This window comes from Mustela putorius, unplaced genomic scaffold (assembly GCF_011764305.1).
Source record: "Mustela putorius furo isolate JIRA1106 unplaced genomic scaffold, ASM1176430v1.1 tig00000281_pilon_pilon_pilon, whole genome shotgun sequence".
NCBI classification, from domain to species: Eukaryota; Metazoa; Chordata; class Mammalia; order Carnivora; family Mustelidae; genus Mustela; species Mustela putorius.
Window position 1 is genome coordinate 19,839,128 of NW_025421343.1, and position 20,684 is coordinate 19,859,811.

Below are 20,684 nucleotides of genomic sequence, written 5' to 3' on the forward strand. Positions count from 1 at the left end.
ATGCTGGCCCACCCCTCCCTCCCTCCCGCTTCTCATGGCAGAGGGCTCAGACCACACAGCAAGCTGGGGACAGGAGGCAGGGGAGGCCACGGAGAGGGGTGGGACTAGGGTGGCTCAGGTGTTGGGCGGGGAGAGGGACCTAGGAACTCAGCGCTCTGCTGAGCCCGGCTGGGCTGGGCTGGACCTAGACCCCCTGACCCCCAGCTCTGAATCCTTCAGTATCTAAACCCGCGATCGTCCCTAAGGCCTCAACGTCACACGCACGCGCACGCGCAGTCAACGTAGGGACGAGAATGGCGCAGGCCGGACTCGAGGGTACTTGCGTTTCTGTTTTTCTCCTTTTGGGAGACAGGCAGCCGGCCCATAGAAGGTGGGCAGAACTCCAGCTGTGAGTGACATTTTCTATTTGAACTAAAAAACCTTATCTGCTTTTGTCCTCTTTCTTTCTTTCTGGTTCCACCTGAATTCCTTCCATTTTTTCAGTGCCCGGGCCGTTTTGGGTGGCTTGTCAGAACCTATGAGCTCCCCACAGAAGGGAGACAGGTGTGGACGGGGAAGGATCTGGACCAGAAACAGGTCTGGGGACCCTGCGTTGCAGGTCTTTTGTGAAGAGGTTGCTGTGGCCATCCTTGGTGGCCCAACCAGACAGCGAAGGACTGTGGTATGCATGGTCGGAAGCGAATAGGCAGGAAATGTTTGTGATAAGAGGCTTCCCCTCTTGCATGTTCCCCTTAAATCCAGACCCAGCTGTGGGATAAGGGCAGGGAGCTGTCAGACCCGGCGGCTGCAAGATCCAGCCTTTGGGACTGCTGGAGGAAGGGGCTACATTTGCTGGGGGCCTTCAGGGCCCCCCAAAAGGCAGCACTGGGAGATAAAAATGATCCTGGGAACCCAGCCAGGGCTGCCTTCTTTTGGGATTAGGAAGTTCAATCATACTTCTTAAGGCCAAATAAATCCCTTAAGAGAAAGAAAAGAAAAATGCCCAGGGCTTTTTAAACGCAAGTTGCCCAGAGGGCAGAGCAGGTCTAACTCCTGGCCCCAGGACATCTCCTGCTCTGGGTTGGTCCCACCTGGAGCCATTCATTAATATTAATCAATAAAAATGGAAAATGGAAGAGTGCATCCACAAGGATCAAGCTAGAGGCTCTGAGAGGTAGTCCTCTGCTGGGGATGGAGTCTCAGGAATGTGTCATGCAGCTGTTTCCAAACATGTTGCTCCTGGGACCCCAACTGTCTTCTCTTTGTTCAAGGACCCCATAACTTCGTCATCTGTGGTTGACTTGGACAGCTCACAAAAGAGCTGGAAGGGCTGCAAAGGAGCACCCCATGGGTGGGGGTGAAGCTTTCGGCCTCCTGCTATTGCACCAGTGCCCCTTCTTAAGGATTAGCTTCTATCTGTCCCTGGGGGTTGCACTGTAAATGCCTGTGTAATGCTAATTTGTGGTTGGCAGGAGATTGATTGGGAAGAAGCTGAACAATGGCAGGAGGAGGCTGAGCTCCCTCCAACTTCTGGAGTCTTGGTGTGCGTGCGTGCGTGCGTGCGTGCGTGCGTGTCTATCTTCTAGAAGGAATGTAGCAACAGGGACACAGAAAGGATAATTGAACGAGAGAATGGGGATGAAGTCACTGACAGTTGGAGTAGAGTCTGGGCAGCACCCATTCAGGGAGATTTTTTTTTGAAATAAGTGACATCCCATCACTTTTGCTGTATTCTGTTCGTTAGAAGCAAGTCACCAGGTCCAGGCCACACTGAAGGGAAGGGATCACACAGGAGGCAAGAAATCAGTGAGAGTCATTTCAGAAGCTGCCTGGGACCCAGGGCCTGGTACATAGTAAGTGCTCAGGAAAAGATGTTGGTACTGGGTCCAGTGACACTCTCCTGTGAGGTGTGTTACTTTCCTTTTAGTGGCCCAACCTCTGTTCTCTCATCTTCATCCCTCTTGGAATGATTGGGTTTTCTCAGAGGACTTTTCCTCTGAGGTGCTGTGAGGTTTGTGACTCTGTCTCTGGGTGTGAGCTGGCAGACAGAGGATAGATGCTTTCTCACACGCACACTGTCTTCTACCAGCCTCTTTGTGACCGTGTGTGGTCTTGCATTGTGGTCAGTGTACAGATATTTTAATTTCCTGCTCACCTGCTCCGTGAGGATCTGATTTCTTCTTGTGTTTATTTTTTCCCCTCTGGCAGCTTGTGGACAGGTATTTTGATCTGACCATCTGGTAGCCATTCACCTTTATGATGGCTTGAGAAAGGAATTAATTTCACTTGTCTCTTGAGCCGTATCTGCCTCCTTTGACACAAGTTACCTTTATCACCTCTTAAAAATCTTACTGTGTTGGTCCTTCTGGTCCCCTAGGGAGCTCTTTAGATCCCCTAACTTTGTGCAACCGTGTCTCCTTCTTTGGTTTAGCTTCTTGTGCCTTTCTTTTTGTACCAAGGTTTTAAACATCCTAGATACACTTCTAAGGTGTACCTCTCTCCACATCCACGGCCCCCTGAGAGTGATGGATTCAGCTCGACTAAATCTGGCCAAGAGTTATCAGAGAACAATCAAGTGAAAGAGAGAATCTGACCCTTACCCCAATCCTGTCCCTTGACTGACTCCTGAGGCCTTTAGCTTAATTCTGGTGGATAATTTGGGCAGGGCAGAATATGGGAAGGTAGAGGAAATTCCTGAGCTAGAAAGAGGTGGGTGGAGCCTCTTCATTCCCTCCTGGCTTTGTATCCCCAACTGTCTCAGAGAGCCTGCAGTCTCCCTGGAGACCTCTAGAAGGTGGCGAAATCAAGGACTGGTATTCTACTTGACAGATGGGACATGAAGGGCTTCTGTTCAGGAGCCTCAGCTCAGCCTCCTACCATGTTCTGCTGTATTTTTGTTGGAAGGAGTGTTGGCAAGGCAGTGGTATACATTGGGCTCTCTGGCCATAGAATATTATAAACACTTATGACAAGTGTCATAATATGCCCTGTCTGAAAATGGTGCTGTGTGGAGGAGATGGCTAATATCCTAGTCAAAATGAGGCCAACAGCTGTCTTCTGGGATCTTAAAAAATCCTTCCAGCACTATTCACACACTAGTCTCTAATTGGTTAATAGACATGGTTGACATTTCTAGGACCTCTTGCCCTAGTGTAGTGGTCAAGGGTATGCACTCTGCCCAGATGGGCCTTGGTTTGAATCTTAGTTCCTTCACTTATTAGCTCTGTAACCTTAGCTAGCTTCTCTAAGTCTCAGTTTTGACCCCTGTAAAATGGGCATGTGATGGTTTCATTCTCATAGGGCTGATAATGAAAATTATACAAAGTAATAAATATAATAATATATGTAACAGAGTGCCTGGTGTATAGTAAGCTCTTTTCTCTTTTTCTTTTCCTTCCTTCTTTCTTTCTTTTTAAGATTTGTTTATTTGTCAGAGAAAGACAGCGAGAGAGGGAACACAAGCAGGGGGAGTGGGAGAGGGAGAAGCAGGCTTCCCATGGAGCAGGGAGCCTGATGTGGGGCTCGATCCCAGGACCCTGGGATCATGACCTGAGCCAAAATCAGACGCTTAACGAATGAGCCACCCAGGCACCCCCCTCCTCTTTTTTTCTTTTAAGATTTTATTTATTTGGGAGAAAGAGAGAATGAACGAGGGGGGGGTGGAGGGAAGAGGGAGAGGGAGAAGCAGACTCCCTGCTGAGTAGGGAGCCTGAGGAAGGGCTCCGTCCAGAGTTCTGGGATTGTGACCTGAGCCAAAGACACACACTAACCAACTAAGCCACCCAGGTGGCCCACATAGTGAGCTCTCAAAGCCTTTTTTTAGTTTTATTATCTTGGTCCAGGACCTTCCAATGGTTGAAGCCTCCATTTTTGGAAGTTATCATGCCTGTTATACTGATAGAGACTGTCTCTGTCTGCCTACCTCCCTTGCATTGGGGGCATCTGATGACCCTTCCATCAATCTCCCTCCTGGATATTCTGTCTCTGGCATGTTGACCCCTTCTCCCCACATCCCCACTCCATGCTCCTCCTAGCGTGTGAATCAGTCTCTGAGTCCCGTCAGCTTGTCTGAGGCACTGAGGGACAGCCCAGCTGGGAGGTCTCCCTCCCTATCATTGATGACTGTGTTGTGAACCTCACTGAGGCGCTGAGGAGAAATGTAAAACGTTCAGACAAGTTGTTATTTGTCATCCCTCTCATCCTCCTCCCCAACCCCCCCCTCCGCCCCCCGTTAACGGAATTTAACTCACTCCCTGAAACACAGAATTTAGTCAAAACCCTTTTGTCCACAGACATAGAGTGGACTTTTCACTTGGAGCTGTGCTACTGCCCAGGAGGCCAGATGGGGTGTCTGTGGTGGGTTGGACCCCTCGGTGTGAGAGGAGGTGAGAAGGAAGGGACAGGCAAGTGTCAGTGTTGGCCTGAGGCTCCATGGTGATCCCAGGCTGTGTCCACAGCCACTTCAGGCCAGAAGCTTCCTCAGTTTCTCCAGGGCAGCCTGGCAAAGCAGTGTCCCAAGAACAGCTAGTCTTCCTCCTCTAGAAACTGGCACACTGGTTTCCATAGCAGCAGGACTCCCCCACTCTGTCTTCTCTGAACCCCACCTCAGAAGCTTTTTGGCATGGATATCAAGGCTCAGAATGAGAGGATGAATCATCTGCATACTTTACCCAAGGGAACTGGGCTTTCTAAGCCCAAAGCTCTCATGGGATGTAAATAGTGAAGCTGGAGGCTAGGATGTCAGGGTGTTAGGGAGGTTGGCTATGCTTGCAAAGCAGGAATGCTGAGTCAGTTGATGGAGGCAGATTTTGATGAGTGTTGTGAATTACTGGTTTGGCGTGAAACACGAAATGGCTTTGTACCAAACCGTTGGCAAGGAGAAAAGGGCTGATACGGGCAGAGACCCCCACTGGCTTAGGTAGAGTGACAGTGTCTGTGAGCTTCTTCTCAGAGACCTGGAGAGCCTGCAGAGTCTTACAAAATCCTCCCGAGGAGGGAGCAACTCAGAAGCTGTCCCATACAGAAGGAGGAGGCTCATTTTTCTGTCTCAGTGACCTGTGGATAAAGTCTATTTCTCAGGACAATAGAAGTGAGGGGTCTGAGAGTGAGAGGTGATTTTCAGGTTGGTGGGGGAGGGGTACATAATTAATTGGGGTGAAGAAAATTTTCTTTTCTGATTATTCTAGAAGAGGACAAAGCTGGCTGGTTGGTGGATGATAGCTGCCCTTGTAACGGAGGCTGGCTGTTGAAGGAGGAGACCCGTGCTTGGGAGTTCTGCAAGCTGATTCGTTACTGGGTAAGAAATTTACTTTGGGAAGCTGATCATTGATATGGGTCTTGTTTTTACCTGAGTTATTTCCCTGTCTTTAGGCATTTATAACAAAGAGGAGGAGAAGGATAAACAGATCTCTGCAGTTTTTATACTGGAAAATCGTGTTAATCTCTTTGTGATTTAAGCAGGTGGATGAGAGATTCCCGATTTCCATAATTATCTGTGCCTGGAGGTTTATACAGGGAAGGATCATTCAGGGTAGACTTGAAACGTGGTACACATGAGTGGAGATTTTACTCCAGTGGCCATGGAAAGAACTTCCTTCTGACAGCTGGAGACAGCCTTCTGTGTGGGTGGGTGGGGACATAATCCCTTTTATCCTGGCTTTGGTTTGCTTAATTACCTCTTTAGCAGTGCTGTTCATGGCTGCGACAGGTGTCAGGCTGTGTAAGGCAGATGTTGAGAACTGGCCAATATCTTCGGTCATTTCTGACCTGTACGGCTGAACCTTCAATACCATGAGGTCTTAGTCACCATTGTAGTCCCTTGTCCTGGGGATGAGAGAGAGGGTATTGTGTTTCTTTCTGGTAGAAGTCCAGCAACCAGTCTGGAAGAACAGCCTCTCCTTCCATATCCCCAAAAGAAGCTACAGTGGAAGAATTGGGGTGATATGATGTGCAAAGGAGATGGAGACCAAGGGGATTTGTCCTTGCCTTTGAAAATTGTCCTAGACATTTGCAAGTCACGGGAAGTTAGTAGAGGAAAAACAGCTGGGTTCTTTTCATCACTTTGGCCCGCATATTATCTTGAGATAGCGTGCGCTACACTACACTTTGAGAGAGTGTAGAAATATGGGAAGTGCATGATAGTGGGAGTCAGGACCTTGGCGTTTTAGACTGCTCCTGACCAGTGGTGGGAGCCTGGGGAAGTTGTTTTGGCTCTTGGGGTCTCCCCAGTTTTCTCCCCTGTTGATGGGGGTTGGGAAAGTGGGTGGACAGGGATGAGGGGGTTTCTATTCTATGACTCACTGGGCCCGCAGCATGACCGTGTCTTACACACCCGGCCAGCGATGTTGATTGCTCTCTGCAGGGCTCTGCTCCCCCTCCCCCGCCTCCCCAGCGGGTTATCATGCTGACTCGACTAACATAACCCCTATCTGGACGCCGTCCAAGCGCCAGATGTGCCCCTGATTAGTGTCGGTCTAGGGAATGTTTCCATGACTGAAAGGTCAGTGTCAGCTGAAAGTGCCCAGTGTGGGTGTCTGCCCCCCACCCATGTCCACTGGGAGAGCTGAAACTTGCATTATCTCACTGGCCAAGGATGGGGCGGCATGGGGGGCTGGGAGCTGGCCAAGTGCAGGAGGGCCTTGTTTTACTTGCCTTCCTCCTTTGCTCTCCCCTGAAGGACAGAGTGTGATTTTCCATTTGGAAGAGACTCCAAGGGTGTGCAAAGAGGGAAGTCCTGCTGGTGTGTAACTGAAAACACTTTGTTCTCCTTTAGATCGCCAATGTGCTCATGTCTCTTTTGATTTTCTTGTGGCGGCTGTCACCTCCACTATGGAAAGAAAAATGAACGATAATGTTGTGATGGGTTGGGCTGCCATGTTTTACCCTATTTACAGGTCATTTTAAGTACTGCTTCTACACTTCAGACGGGCTTTCATGTTTAATTTCACTTGTGTAGGGCTATGCGAGGCTTTCCTCTAGGTAGCAATGAAAATTAAACACAATTGAGTTTGATGTGTACCTTATTGATTCCAGACCCATTTCAGTAGACTGTGACACTTCGGCGACCTGCAAATTCTACACATTAGAGTTCATATTTTACACAAACGCCGGATCCCCAAGCCATGGGCTTGCATTCCTCCCAGCAGCATCCAGCTCCCAGCAGAAGACATAGACCCTGTCAGAGGACGAAAGCTCCTAATGAAGATGCATTACAGATGCTATTTATGGTTAGCCCCCTAGGAAAACAAAAATGATTCATGAATAATTTCGTGGAAGTCACACCAAAAAGAGAGTAATAATTTTCTCAAGTCCACGTTGTCCTTTGGTTCTCTGTGGGCCACTTCCAGTCCCACAAGTCACCACGGCTTCACTTCAAAAGCATGAAGTGGGACAGGGGTAGAGGCCGTGTGTTAACCTGGCCTGGGAACTACCACGTAATGAAAACCGCTCAGCACCCATGATTGATTATGTCCGGTCAAAGCAGAGCTGCTCTTCTTCGTGTGTTACTGGAAGGCTGAAGTGTACTCTTCGGCGGGCGGCCCAGGGTTCTTCTGGCAGAGGCATCATGATAGAAGACCCCCTCCCTGAGCAAAGGGAAGGATTGGTGACAGAGCAAGGCGGGTGGGCGGGTTCTGGCCAGTCATTGGTTTCAAGGTCCTGTGTCAATCATTTCTCTTTTGCCATGGAGCTGGGAATTCAAGGTTTTCTTAGGCTTAAGTGGGAGAAAGGGAATTTTTACTAGAGGGTATGGCCTTCTGAGGCAAAGGAAGAAAGGATCTTCTGCCAGCTAGGGCAGGGAACAGAGGTGAGTCAGAACAGCTTGCAGAGCGTGGTATTCCCCTCTGTGGGTCACAGGGCCACTTGTAAAATGATGTCTAGATGTTGGTCCCCATCCAAGGTTCTCAACCTTGGCTGTACATCAGAATCACCTGCGAGGGTTTTACAATCCCAGTGTCGGGGGCCCAGCTCATATAGCAATTACATCAGAATCACAGGGGTGGGACTCGGGCCGAGGTAATTGACAAGGTGGCCCAGATGATTCCAAGGGACATCTAGCCTCAATGATCATACATCTAGGACTTTGTGAATCAAAGTACCACCTGGGGACCAGCATGGTGGTGTCACCCTGGGACTTGTTAGACATGCAGAGTCTCAGGTCCCACCCCAGACCTACTGAGTCAGCATCTGCGTTTTAGCATGGTCTTTGGGAGATCTGAAGTCTATTAAAGTATGAGGAGCTGTGATTCTCAAACTTTGCTGCACGTTAAAATCACCTAGGGAGCTTTTAAAAAACCCCAGTGCCCAGGCTGCCCTCCCACCCCAACTCGTACCAATTAAATCAGAATTTCTGAGGGTGGGTTGCAAGCATCGGTAGCTTTTTATTGGTTCTCAGGTGATTTCTGATGTGCATGGGTTCTCAACCCTGGCTGCATATTAGAATCATCTGGGGAGCTTTTAAAGCTCCAGATACTTGAGCCCTATTTTCAGAAATTTTGATTTAATTGGTCTGGGGGAGGCTGTAAAAAACTTCCTAGGTGATTTTAATATGCAGCCAACCAGAGCCTCTGTTCCAGAATGTTCTGCCATCTTCACCGAAGGGCCAGTCAGGTCAAAAAACCTTTGCTGCAAGTCAGTGGATTCAAGAAGAGTTGAAGGGAAAGAGCGACCAGACCATGTCTGGACTTACCTGATCTCAGGGCTTTGATATTCGATCTCCTTACGTGTGACAATGACTATGCTTTTTTATGAGTTCAAATATTTGTATGTTTTACTTCTATTTTTTTACCTTTACTTTTCTAATAAAGTTTAGAAAGTTTTAGAAAGTTTTCTAATAAAGTTTTGAAAAATTCAACTTGCATTCAGCCAAACGAAGGGGCCAAAGCATTGGTCTGCATCTGGGCCGCAGGAGCTAGGAGCTCAGCAAGGAGCTGAGGAATCAGGTGGGATGGTGGCAAGAGAGGTTGAGATGGAGACCTCAGGACGGCCAGGGCCCAGCTGAAGAGTGAGGGAATGCCACTGGGGACAAGAAAGAGTTGAGATAATTGGGGCTTCTTGTCCCTTTGGCCCTATGGTACCCCCTCTCCACTTCCACCATGACTATGGAGTCAGACAGTTCTAGAGTAGGCTTGCCAGAGTTAGCAAATAAAAAAGGGGTGCCCAGCTAAACTTGAATTTCAGATTAGCAATGAATTATTTTTGAACATAAGTATGTCCCTGGCACTTTGAAAAAGACTTATACTCAAAAATGATCTGTTGCTTACCTGAAAACCAATTTTAATTGGGTATTGTGAATTTTGTCTGACAATCCTACTTGATCGGCAACCCTAAATTCTCATGTTGGAAAATCTGCCCTCGTGAATGGCAGGTTTTCCTCTAGGCCTGGAGGGGTCTTGCCTTCTGAGATGAGGTCCACGTTTGTGTGTTTGAGCCCTGTCCCTAGGAGGTCCACCCTCCCGGGATCTACAGGGCTTGATGCCCCAAAGCTAGCACTGGCGAGGATATGTGGGGATGACCTGTTCTGGGGATAGTACCCTCGGACTTCACTTCTCCAGACCGCTTCTCTGCAATTTTTGCTGTTGAGGTGGTTCCTGGGAAGCCCTCAGAGGTACCCCTCTTCTCCCAGTCACTTGACCTCCCCAAGTGAGGCTACCCACGCCAAGAGAAGGGAGTTGGAAGACATCTTGGGCTGGAGGTGACAGCGTGGTACGTAGGTGCCTCAGACACATGCAGGGTGAAAGCAGTACATTTCCGGGTCCAGCCAGAGCTCTCGTCCCTGAAGCTGCCCTTCCACGTCTGAGCCCTTCCACGTCTGCTTCAGCAGAAGCAGCTCCGCTGAAACACATTCAGAGCCAACAGTAGAGTTTTCTGTTCCATTCAGCTGTGAAACAGCCTCTCCCCTGCTGGCTTCCAGGCCTTTGAGGCTTGACTGGGGGCTAAGGGAGACAGAGTGGAAAAGAGCCAGCTGCCAGCAAGAGACACACACATGCAAGAGATGTCCAGTATGAGAGCTAGAGATGGGGGGTGCGGAGGGAGAAGGGGAGGGCCTGGGGGGGAGGATGAGGAGCCAGAGAGAGAGGAGAGGGAGGGTGGGATGGAAGGACAGAACCGGTCAGGTCGCTGGGGACGTTCAGCCAGATGCAGGATGATCAGGAAGGGTGCCCTCTGTTTGCTCCTCTTTCCTGCTCCACTGCAGACCTAAGCTGGTGCTGGTCTCTTCCCTGAAGCTGAGACTCTCCATCAGTTAGCCCCCAAGAGAAGCCCAGGAGGGCTCCTGCGTGCTTCAGAACAAGCTGGGCCGAGTTTGGAGGCCGTGGCTCACTTTCTCTGGGGGCTTCAGAAGGCGGGTGCCCCTTGGTGAGGCTCACCCCCCGATGAGACTCTGCAGATGTTGCTGAGGCTGGAGAGCTGGTACGCCCCCCCAGGAGGGCTCCCATAAAATAACTTCTGTTGGAAATCCTCTCTATCTCCCTGCCGACGCCACCTTCTTCCTAGAATAATAAATAACTGTAGTATAAATGAAGGTCACAGACTTGGTTTTGTGTTTCTTCTGGGATTCAAGTCATGGGAAGTCTGGGCTGTTCTTTTGTCTCCTACTGGATGGGCTCCGGTGTGGAGAGCTGGGCTTTCTAGCACATCTCCCATAGGCACCTGGGACATGGCATGGGGAAGACTATCCAGGGAAACCTCAGTGGCTAACGGCAAATTAAGATGATAATTTTTTTTTTTTTAAATTCCCCTCCCTGGCACTTAGTTGAGGGCAGAACAGCCAGAGGGTCTGTGGAAGATCAAGAGAGAAGCCAAAGGAAGGGAGGGAAAGAGGAAGGAGCTGCTTCAGAATTGGACAGGTCTCCTTAGCTCACATTTGTGGGGACCACTCCTCATGTAGGTTTGGTCCTAGTTCCAGTTTTGCTGAGAGCTGGGCATCTGAGCAAGAAGTAGTTTTCCAGATAAACTGTGCTGACTGGTAAGTGGAGCTGGGCCTGGGTTCTTGCTAACTACTTGGGGTTTGGCTTATCAGATCTTGGCCAGGGTCTGGCTCCTAGCTCCAAGCCTGTTTTCTAGGACCAGAGTGTACTTTCCTTGGAGACTGAGAGGCCTGGCCACTGGAGGAAGCGTTGGCTTGCTCCTATGGGCCATCTCACTCTGCATCTAATTCAGAAACAGACTGTTGGCAAAATCCTGTGTGTTGTGGACTGTTGGACACACTGTGGACTGTGGCGCCATGTGGAGCCATGGAAATTGGGCCTGGATGACCACTGAGGCCAGGCTCACATTCTCATCTCAGCTGAATGGAAGAATGGTTTGTCCCATGGGATTCCTATGGGGCTGGCATTCAGGGGATGGGCTGGTACAGGCCTCGCTGGTCAAAAGCCAGCTGGCTCCCATTTGTCCATCTCTGGCAGACACGGGCTTGGCCCGAGGGCTCTTTCTGCCTGGTGGAGACATCAGTGTGCAAAGAGCCAGGGCCCAGGAGAGACTCATGGGAGAATGCGACTGGGACTGTGGTGTGCACTTCCCATGGAGCCAGGGGTCTGAACACCTGGCTCATGTGTGTATTTCCAGGCTCAAGTAGGGAGTGTTCAGAAGTGGGGGCACGGCTGGGATGACTGATAAAGGAGAAAGTGCCCAACTCCTGGTTAGCCCCTGCTCTTCCTCAGCTCCTGGTGCCTCTCCTCTGTCCCTAGTCCTTCTCATGTTCTGGGGCAAGGTCTAAATTGAGACATTCTGGAGCTGCCAACCTTCCAGGTCCAGGGTGATCCCAGGACTTACTGGCTCCTCATCTCCTCTCGGCTTGGCCCTTGTCCTAATCCCCATCGGTGCCTGATGCCAGCGTCTGGCTGCCCAGTGAGGTCCTCTTTTCTCATGACTGTTCTGGGCACTGTTTGGCACTGCTGAGGTGGTGTTATGTGTGTGTATGTGTACATGGCCTCCTTGGACATTTGACTGATCATTTATTGGCCCCAAGTGAGGCACAGATTCCACAGTCCTTTCCAACCCTGGACTTAGTGGTTGGAGAAGGTGCCTGAGCACAGTTTATTATAAACATCCTTCAGACCCAGCCTCTGATGCCGCTCTTTGGAAGGCCTTCTCCCAGGACCTAGGCCCTGTGTCTCTCCCCTTCTTTGGGCGCCTAGGACCCAGAGTGTGCCTGGCCCCACTCAGCCGTGAGCTCTTCTGCGCTGGTCTGGTTTTGAGCAGTTAATCTGTTCCCTCCTCCCAGAGCCCAGGCTTTGGAATCAGCCAGCTCCAGGTTCAAATTCTGTCTCACTTGCTGCCAAGCTGCTAAGCTCCAGCGAGTTGATTTCTTTGTGACTCAGTCTCCTTATCTGAAAAGAGGGCGAAACGTACTTCTCTCCGGCTCCTTGTGAGACTCTGAGGGCTCATGCAAATGAAGCAGCTGGCACAGGCCCAAGGTTTTGTTCTTCACTCTTCTCTCCCCACGGTTGTTGGAACAGAGCTGGGCTTGTGGTCGGCACCCAGAAAAGTAGTAGTGACTGATTAATGATTATGGAGCCTGCAATTATCGGGATGAAGTCCCTAAATGGGGAAATAGCTCTAAGCAAACCCATTAATTAGGGGCCTGTTTGCAGTTCTTTTGTGCTGGCTTGTCCTGTGTTAGCTCAAGGAGGGCTGGGTACCCCTACCCCCCCCCCCCCACAGGTCATTCTGGGAGAATAATGACCAAGGGGAGGCTCCGGCCTGAGGTGTGCAATTCCCACCTACTTGTGACCTTCACGCCCACCCTCCCCTCCCTAACCCCCCCCCCCCCCAGCTGCTGCAATAAACAAGTTACCAGGTGACACGCAGCCCTAATAAAGAGGGCCACTGACTTTAGGGCGGATTCAGCCTGAGCTAATGGACTTTGCCAGGGAGCAAGGACTTCCCAGGGCGCAGGAGGACTTCTGACCTGGGGTGACCTCTCAGGCCAGGAGAGGCCAGGGCCAGCAGCTACTTTTTGAGAAAAAGGAAGATTTTTTTTTTTTAATGAAGAAGAAATGTCAAAATGCAATATTACAAAAATCATGTTATAACTTACATGTTTCCATTCATCTGATGAGCAAGTTTAAACCCCAAATGCAATATGATGGTCATTTCACAATAATTTCAGTAACAAAAATATTAATCATTGTGTACTACAAGCAGGCAGGTGATAAGATAAGCTAATGGGATAGAAACTGAAAGTCGCCTGATGGACATTTGTCTGTCTCCAGGTCAGCCCCCACCATACTTCCAAGGCTCTGGTCCCATGGGGCAGCCTGGAGCCCAGGGTCCTGGACAATGGTAGGCTCTGTGGTCATCTTGGAGTTGGTGGAGCTCTGGTGACAGAGACTCAGAGATGACCTCATTCCCCTGGGAAACTGAGACCCATTCACAAGCCACAGACCCTGTAAATAAGAGGCCAGGCCAGCTTCCTTCCCTGTGGGGCTGGTGGACCGTGTGTGTCCATGCTGCATACAGTGGGCACCAAATAAATACTCTCAGATCACCTGCTGCAAGCACAGTCAACGTGCTTCCTCTCACTTCTTGGACAACCGCTGCTTTCCCCATTGGAGGGCAAGTACCAAGAAAACAGAAACTGCATGATTTTTACCCCTCCTGTGTCCTCCATGTATAAGGGCTCCATGGATTATATTGAAATATACTGAATCAAAATCTCTAAAAATTGTCCTTTATTTAAAAAAAATATTTTACCTATTTATTTGATAGAGAGATCATAAGTAGGCAGAGAGGTAGGCAGAGAGAGGGGAAAGCAGGCTCCTTGCTGAGCAGAGAGCCCAATGCAGAACTTGATCCTGGGACCCTGAGATCATGACCTGAGCCAAAGGCAGATGCTTAACCCACTGAGCCACCCAAGCGCCCTTCTAAGAAGTGTCCTGATTCCCACCCAGACTGAAGAGGACCTTTTTTTCTGGGCTTCTGTTGTCCATTTCAGACATAGCATGCTATGCTGTCATTATATTTGTTTCCTTGATTTTGTTCTGTGCAGGCTACAAGCCCTTGCTCGGGATCCCAGGTACCCAGCATGTCCACTGGTGCAAAGGTGCTGACCACAATTCTTTGGCAGGACTGAATGAATGGTTGTGTGAATGAGTCTGAGGGGCAGACGGACCGAGACAGCCTCCCCACCAGCCACCCCAGGCCTAGCACGCTTGGAAGCTACATTTCTTGATGAGTGTTTTCCTGTTTTATGAATCTTTGTCTGTGTCTAGAAGCCCGTGTTCCCTTCTGGTATCAGGGCACATCTGGTTGTTGGTGCATGTTGCTTCGTTAGAAACTCTTAAAACAGCATGAAATTGTTAGCACGTTGCTCCTGCCTGCCAAGCTGTTCTCGAGATGCAGGCTTTGGTGGATTTGGTTTTCTGTTTGTTTTCTATTTTCATGCAGTTTAGAAAATTGCTCTGTGACAACCTTGGGGGAAATAAGCTTGCCTTGAGCCTTGCCAAGGAGAGGGCCAGCCTGGGAAGAGTACTGGGGTGGCTGGGAATCAGTATGGAGAGTCTCTGGGAATCCTTGCTTGCATGGTCTTTCCTTTTTTTTTTGGATTGGACACTCAGGCTGATTCGATGTGTGGAGAGAGGTGTGCGCAAAGGAGGTAGGGTGGGCCTGGGGCTAGCCTTGTCTCCTAGGGGTCCTCACAGGGAGACTCGTGCAGCTGAGTACAGTACCTCGGGGTTCCAGAGGACACGGATATTCTCTCTCTAAATAAATGCTTGGGGATGGAAGCTATGAAGGAAGATGCCCCTTCCTGGTACATTTGAGTTCTCTGCTATTTTTGGGTGTGGGCAGTGCCAGAAATCAGCTTTCCCCACATGGCCCCAATATGCCATGCCCCCTCCCCATTCTCGGTAGCTCTCGTCTTTTGGCAGATTTCCTTTCTGGAAGTAATCTCATCTGGGAAAAAGTCTGGGCTGGTCTCTTTTCACCTTGGGTGGCAGTTGTTGTCATTGCTGTGTATGCAGACCAGACGATACTGCTCCTGGATGGTCGGTCAAGATGTGGGCAAGACGTGGGAAAGGGGCAGCTAGCAGCCCCAGGCAGGAGATAGGCATTCTGCCTCCTTATTACCCTGGGACTCTGAGGCCTTCCTGTGTGTGGGACTCTGCTATGGACTGAATGTTTGTTTATGCCCCTGCCTACCCCAAACCCCCCCACTATGATGGTACTAGGTGGTGGGGCCTTCAGGAGGTGATTAGGTCAAGAAGATAGCCATGTATGAACCAGGAAGGGAGCTCTCACCAGATACTGAATCTATGTAGCTATGATACTGGAATTCTAGCCTTCAGAATTGTCAGAAATGTGTTTGTTTTTAAAACACATAGACTGCATTATTTTTGTTACAGCAGCCCAAATGGACTAAGACCTATCTCTAAAGCCTAAGTTCTCTCAAGGAACCCTTGCTTATTTGGGATCTACAGTGTGCCAGGCACTGACTTTGTGGTCTGGATATAATTATGTATTATAGACTTGCCCAAGCTATATAAGCCATAAGTGACACAGTGACAAAGAGACATTTAAATCCTTGTCTGTCTAATGTCAAAGCCCTTCCTCATTCCTCTGCACAAGGGGTTTGTGAGCTCAGGAAAAGCAGGGAGCAGAGTGCGTTGGTTGTGGGGTTATCGCCCTGCCCCCAGCCTCATCCTTCTGGTCTCACCTCATTCCCCAGCTCAAAGCCAGCGGGAATGCTCTTGCTATGAACTAAATCAAAGCAAAATTCTCTTTGTCCTCACCGCTGGGTTTTTGGGAACTATATTAAAATGAGCCTTTAATTTAAAAAAGGTAGAGGAAGGGAGAGAAGTACAAAAAGAAACCACTGGAAGAATTTATAAATTTTGAATTCTCAACGTTTGGTAAGACTTAAAGGCACACAGTGCCATATTTCAACGTGGCCACATCTTGAGAATCTTCCAGCGTGGCTCCCTTCCGGCTACAGGAAATCCTTCCCCTCCTTCCCTTCTTTGCCTCCTCCTCACCTGGAAAGTGCTTGAGGCAGGTGTCCCTGTCATGCCCTGAACCTAGGCCGGGGTTCCTGAACGAGTCCATGGATGAGCATCTGCAGACAGTGACCTTCCAGAAATTGAAAGAAAAATGTGATCATATTGTTGCGTGTGCTTTTTTCCTGGGGAGTGGGTTCATAAATGTGATCAGATTCAGTGTCAGTGACTTCAAATGGTTTAAGGGGCCCCAGAGGTGAATGTGACACTTCCATGTGAAAAATTTATCTTAGAGCTAAGTGCTGGGACAAGTTTTGCTTGCTCTGAAGGAGCTGATACGTTCTTGCCTCCTGTAATTGTTTTTCTATACCTGCCACCATTAATGCGTTTCTAATTTATTCCATTTTCATTTTATTGAAATGATTCCTACCTGGATCAAGTCAGCTCTCTGTACCTACAGAGGTACAGAAGAGGGAGTTCATTAATCAGTTTCTTTTTTATCACTATGGAACAATCAGTTACTGTTCCTGCCATAGGGGATTTTCTCTGGTGTCTATGATATAAAGAGAACACAGAGTGACAGATAGAGGGTAAAGAGGGACAAAACCTGAAAGGCATCTTTATGAGAGTGAGTTCAAATGTCCTTGGACAGGGATATAGCTCAGAGGTAGAACATTTGACTGCAAATGTCCTTGGACAAATGGAGTCAAGCAGCGGGGTCAAAATATCCTATTTCAGTGTCTCTGCGAGGTCCAGGAGCAGGAGGCAACAAGACCCCTAAAGAGTGAAAAGAATTTGCCACCATCCCATGGTCAGGGATTTCTTTACCAGGAAGGACACAGTCAGTAGGAAAATGTAGACATCAGTGAATTTGAAAGATCCCTGTGAGCAGGCTCCTTCGTTCCATCACCCTAGTGAGACCTTGGTAGGACATATCATAGAATCATCTTTGTCTGTCACATCCTGTAGAGTTCCTTCCATCATCACGTGACTGAGGATACTTGCTCTCCCTGCAGTACCAGGGAGCTCCTGGCTCCAGTGTCAGAGACCCTCAGAATGATTCCCTAGCTTTTGAAACATCTGTGCCACTTAACCTTATGGGCCCCACTTATTTGTTTGAATAATTACTGTAGGATAGTATTTTTTTTTTTTTTTTTAAGAAGTGGTATACAGTGGAAGGAACATGGCAGTTGGAATCACTCAATCCTTGCTCAAATCCAAAAGTGATGCCACCTTTGCTAGAAGATACATTTAAACCCTGTTCTTCCTCACTCTTCCCCCAAGGCAGGATAAAACCAAGGATGTTTACTGGTGTATTTTCTGTCACTGTTTTGTATGTGGCAGCTGTGGCAAGATAAGGCATGTAAGAAGGATGAGCGGAGGCCACTGGACTGTTGTATCCTAACCTAGGCATTAAGCCTATTGGTAAAGGGGCTTATATTAGGTCCCACCCAGCTCACCAAAATAAGTGTTGGGCTAGAGGCCTAGCTAGAATAAAGTTGTCCTAAGCCTACTATGGTTGAGTTTTAGGAAACATCCTTAAAAGACAGATGGTATTTGATTTTTGTTTTCCCCCCTCTATCTTGCTAATGCAGATGTGATGGCTGGGGCTCTAGCAGCCTCCTTAGAACATGAGGATGGGGCGGGGGGGGGGTACATACTATAGCATTGCAGAGTGATAAGTTGGGTCCAGAGGATAGGAAATGCCAAGTAGCCTTGGAGCATTAGTTTCTAGCATTCTTTTAATTTAGAAAGAAATAAGCTGTTTTGTTTAAGTCACTGTTATGTTGGGAATTTTCTCTCACATACGGGACCTAACCCAAACTATTTCAGTGGTCACACATTTGGTTTTTAGAGTCAGATAACCTGGGTTGAAATCCCACCCCATAATTGTATAGGCTTCAGTGTAGGCAAATGACTTAACCCTTAAGGTTACAGTCTCCAGTTTTCTTGACTGTGAAATGAGGGTCATTATGGTACTTACGTGGTAACTCTGTTATAGATATTAACACGATATAATGTATATAATGTGCATAATATGTGTTCAGTACTCAGTAAATGTTTCTGTTATGTTGTTGTCATCGTCATCATCATTGTCTTCATCATTGTCATCATCATCCTGGGACATCTGTAACCCTTGGAGGACTTCCCAAGGGTGGCCATGGAAGGTTACGAGTCATGTATTTAGGATCCTGGAGCCCATGTCTCTTCATCTCTTCCCAGCAGGGAAACAACTCCTAAATTCTGGGAAGTTGCCTTCCTCTATGAGCCTCTCTTTCCACATCTAAAATGGGGCTAATGATACTCTGTGGGCTTGTTGGGAAGGTCATATGAGCAAATATGTGCCAAGCAGCCAGTGCAGTGCATGGAGCAGACATGCTGCAGATATTAGGTCCCATCTCTGTCCTACAGATACTTGCTCTCACACTGAAGTGATAAATGTGGGACCTCCTGGCTTCACCTCTCTTGCTCCACTCCTAGCCTGGGTAAATTGCAAGGTGACATAAGCAACTTGGTGGTTGTAGGTAAATTGAGCTGGTGAAGGGTCAGTGGCCCAGCCAGGGCTGAGTTATACAGCTCAACTGTGAAGACTCAGGCCGGCAAGCCACATGGGTGCAGGGGACAGGAAGTCCTTCAGAATTAGAAGTAGAGGACAGGGGTATTGGGGAGGCAGAGGGAACATGAGCAAGCTTTGACAGCAGAGTTGGAGGCTTTAGTGAGAGCACATGGTTCGTTATTATTGCTGTTTTGTTATTATTATTGGTGTTGTTGCTGTTGTTATTATTTGCAGATCCAATTCTACAGTTCATGGGGAAGAGAGGCCACAAGAGAATACTAATTCTGTGAAGATAATAATACTTGTCTTAAAGAGCTGTTTATGAGTTCTAATGAAATGAGATAATTGATACAAAGGTGTTTGTGGCACATAGCATAGGCCTCTTTCTCTGACCCCACCTTCCAATGACACCAACAAACTCTTGCCCCCTACTGAGTTTGCTGCATCTCATGAGGTCCCTGAACACCATTTATAGGGGCCAGAAGTAAGCCCTATAGGTCTGTTGGTTTCATGCAGGGTGTGCACAGGCTGTTGTGGGAAGTTATATAAAACCAAGCAGATGCAAAGACCAAGGCATAGTAGGGACAGGGCCCAGGAACCTCTCCCACCCCTGTAACACCTGGATGCTCCCCAGAGGATATCATTCTTCGAGTGCAGAGGTGGGCTCTCTATAGTCCCTCCTTCATCATCCTTAAGCAAATACAAGAAACCCTTTGGATTTGTATGTCCTTCTTTTAAACACTTTTTTTTTTAAATTGAGAAAAATAATTTTAAATTCCAGAGAGGTATAGAGAACAAGATGACACCATTTCACTGCTAAGTTTAAGTGGATGTTAACATTTTGCCTTGGATATTTGCTCAGATTTTGTTTTTCAAGGAAAAAAAATGGTACTGATGATAAAAAAATCTTCTTTGAATTGCCTTTCAATCTCATCTGGAGACAAGCTTTATCATGAAATCAATGTGCATTCCTCAATCCATGATCTTGCACTCACTTTATGAGTATGTATCCAAGTCAAGTCTGTGTATTTCTTTCACTGTGGGAACTACACATTGTATTTCTATTATTTTTGTTGTTTCCCTAATATTATTAACACCCATACTTACTTCATATTTTGTGAACAAATTTTAGGTTAATTGATATCTCTATTCTCTTCCTTAGTAAGACATAGAACTTAAGATTCTTTAAATTTGCCCCCAAATTTCCTGGTCTAGTATTTTGTTTCACCATATTTTTACTCACCATTAGTCTTTATTACTATTTTTAGAATCTGTCCCTATTTAGATTTACCTATGTGCTTATTATTTCTTTTGTACACAATTGTTTCTTATGATGCCATCTCACTTTTCATTTTTAGAAGTCCTCCTTTAGTAGTCCTTCTGTGAAGATCTGCGTTTAGTTAACTCTTAATCTTTTTCTGAAAGTATCTTCCCTTTGTCCCTCGTCTCAGATGTGGGTTAACTGAATGTAGAGCTGCAGATGGACCTTTTCTCCCCTTAGCACTTTTAAGATATTATTCCCCTGTCTCTGGCAGCTATTGTTGGCAATAGGAAGAATGATATCAATCTGATAGACATTTCTTTGAAGATAATCTTGTTCTACTCTCTGGTATCTATAAAAGTCTTATTTTTTCCCTTGATGTTCTGCGGTTTCATAAGCACGTGTTTAAGCGTGTATTTGTTTTTACTTACTCTGTGTGCTTTTCCGACTCAAGGCTAAGAACCTCTTTTGCAAATCTGGAAGATTCTTCACCATCATGTCTTAAAATCTTTTACCTTTCACTCTATTCTGTGTTGTCTCTTTGTCTATGGCACCAATTGACAGTTACAGAATATTATTATTATTTTTTAAGATTTTCTTTATTTATTTGAGGGAGTGAGTGGGAGTGAGTGAGAGAGTGAGAGAGAGAGAGAGAGAGAGAGAGTGCATGAGCCTGGGGAGGGGCAGAAAAGCAGACTCCATGCTGAGCAGGGAGCTAGACATGGAACTCAATCCCAGGATCCTGGGATCATGACCTAAGCCGAAGGCAGACTTCTAACAGACTGAGCCACACATTCTCTATGTTTCTCAATTTCTTTTCCATATATTTTTTCTTTTTCAAATGTTAAAAATGTCCTTATTATGTTTGTGTTGTATTCTGGATGATTTTCTCGGATCTGTGTTTCAAGTCACTGATTTTCTCCACAGCTGTGTCCATGGACAATGTAACCTGCCT

At 47.7% G+C, this 20,684-nt stretch overlaps 1 long non-coding RNA gene across 2 annotated transcripts in view; it reads left to right on the forward strand.

Moving 5' to 3' along the window:
• The first annotated feature begins 288 nt into the window (after positions 1 to 288).
• The window catches only part of LOC101670885, a 56,277-nt gene continuing 35,881 nt past the window's right edge, over positions 289 to 20,684 (forward strand). For both annotated transcript variants that reach the window (XR_001176238.1, XR_006606478.1), the window contains exons 1-2: positions 289 to 388; positions 5,166 to 5,275. This is a non-coding gene — a long non-coding RNA (uncharacterized LOC101670885). The remainder of the gene's footprint in view (positions 389 to 5,165; positions 5,276 to 20,684) is intronic.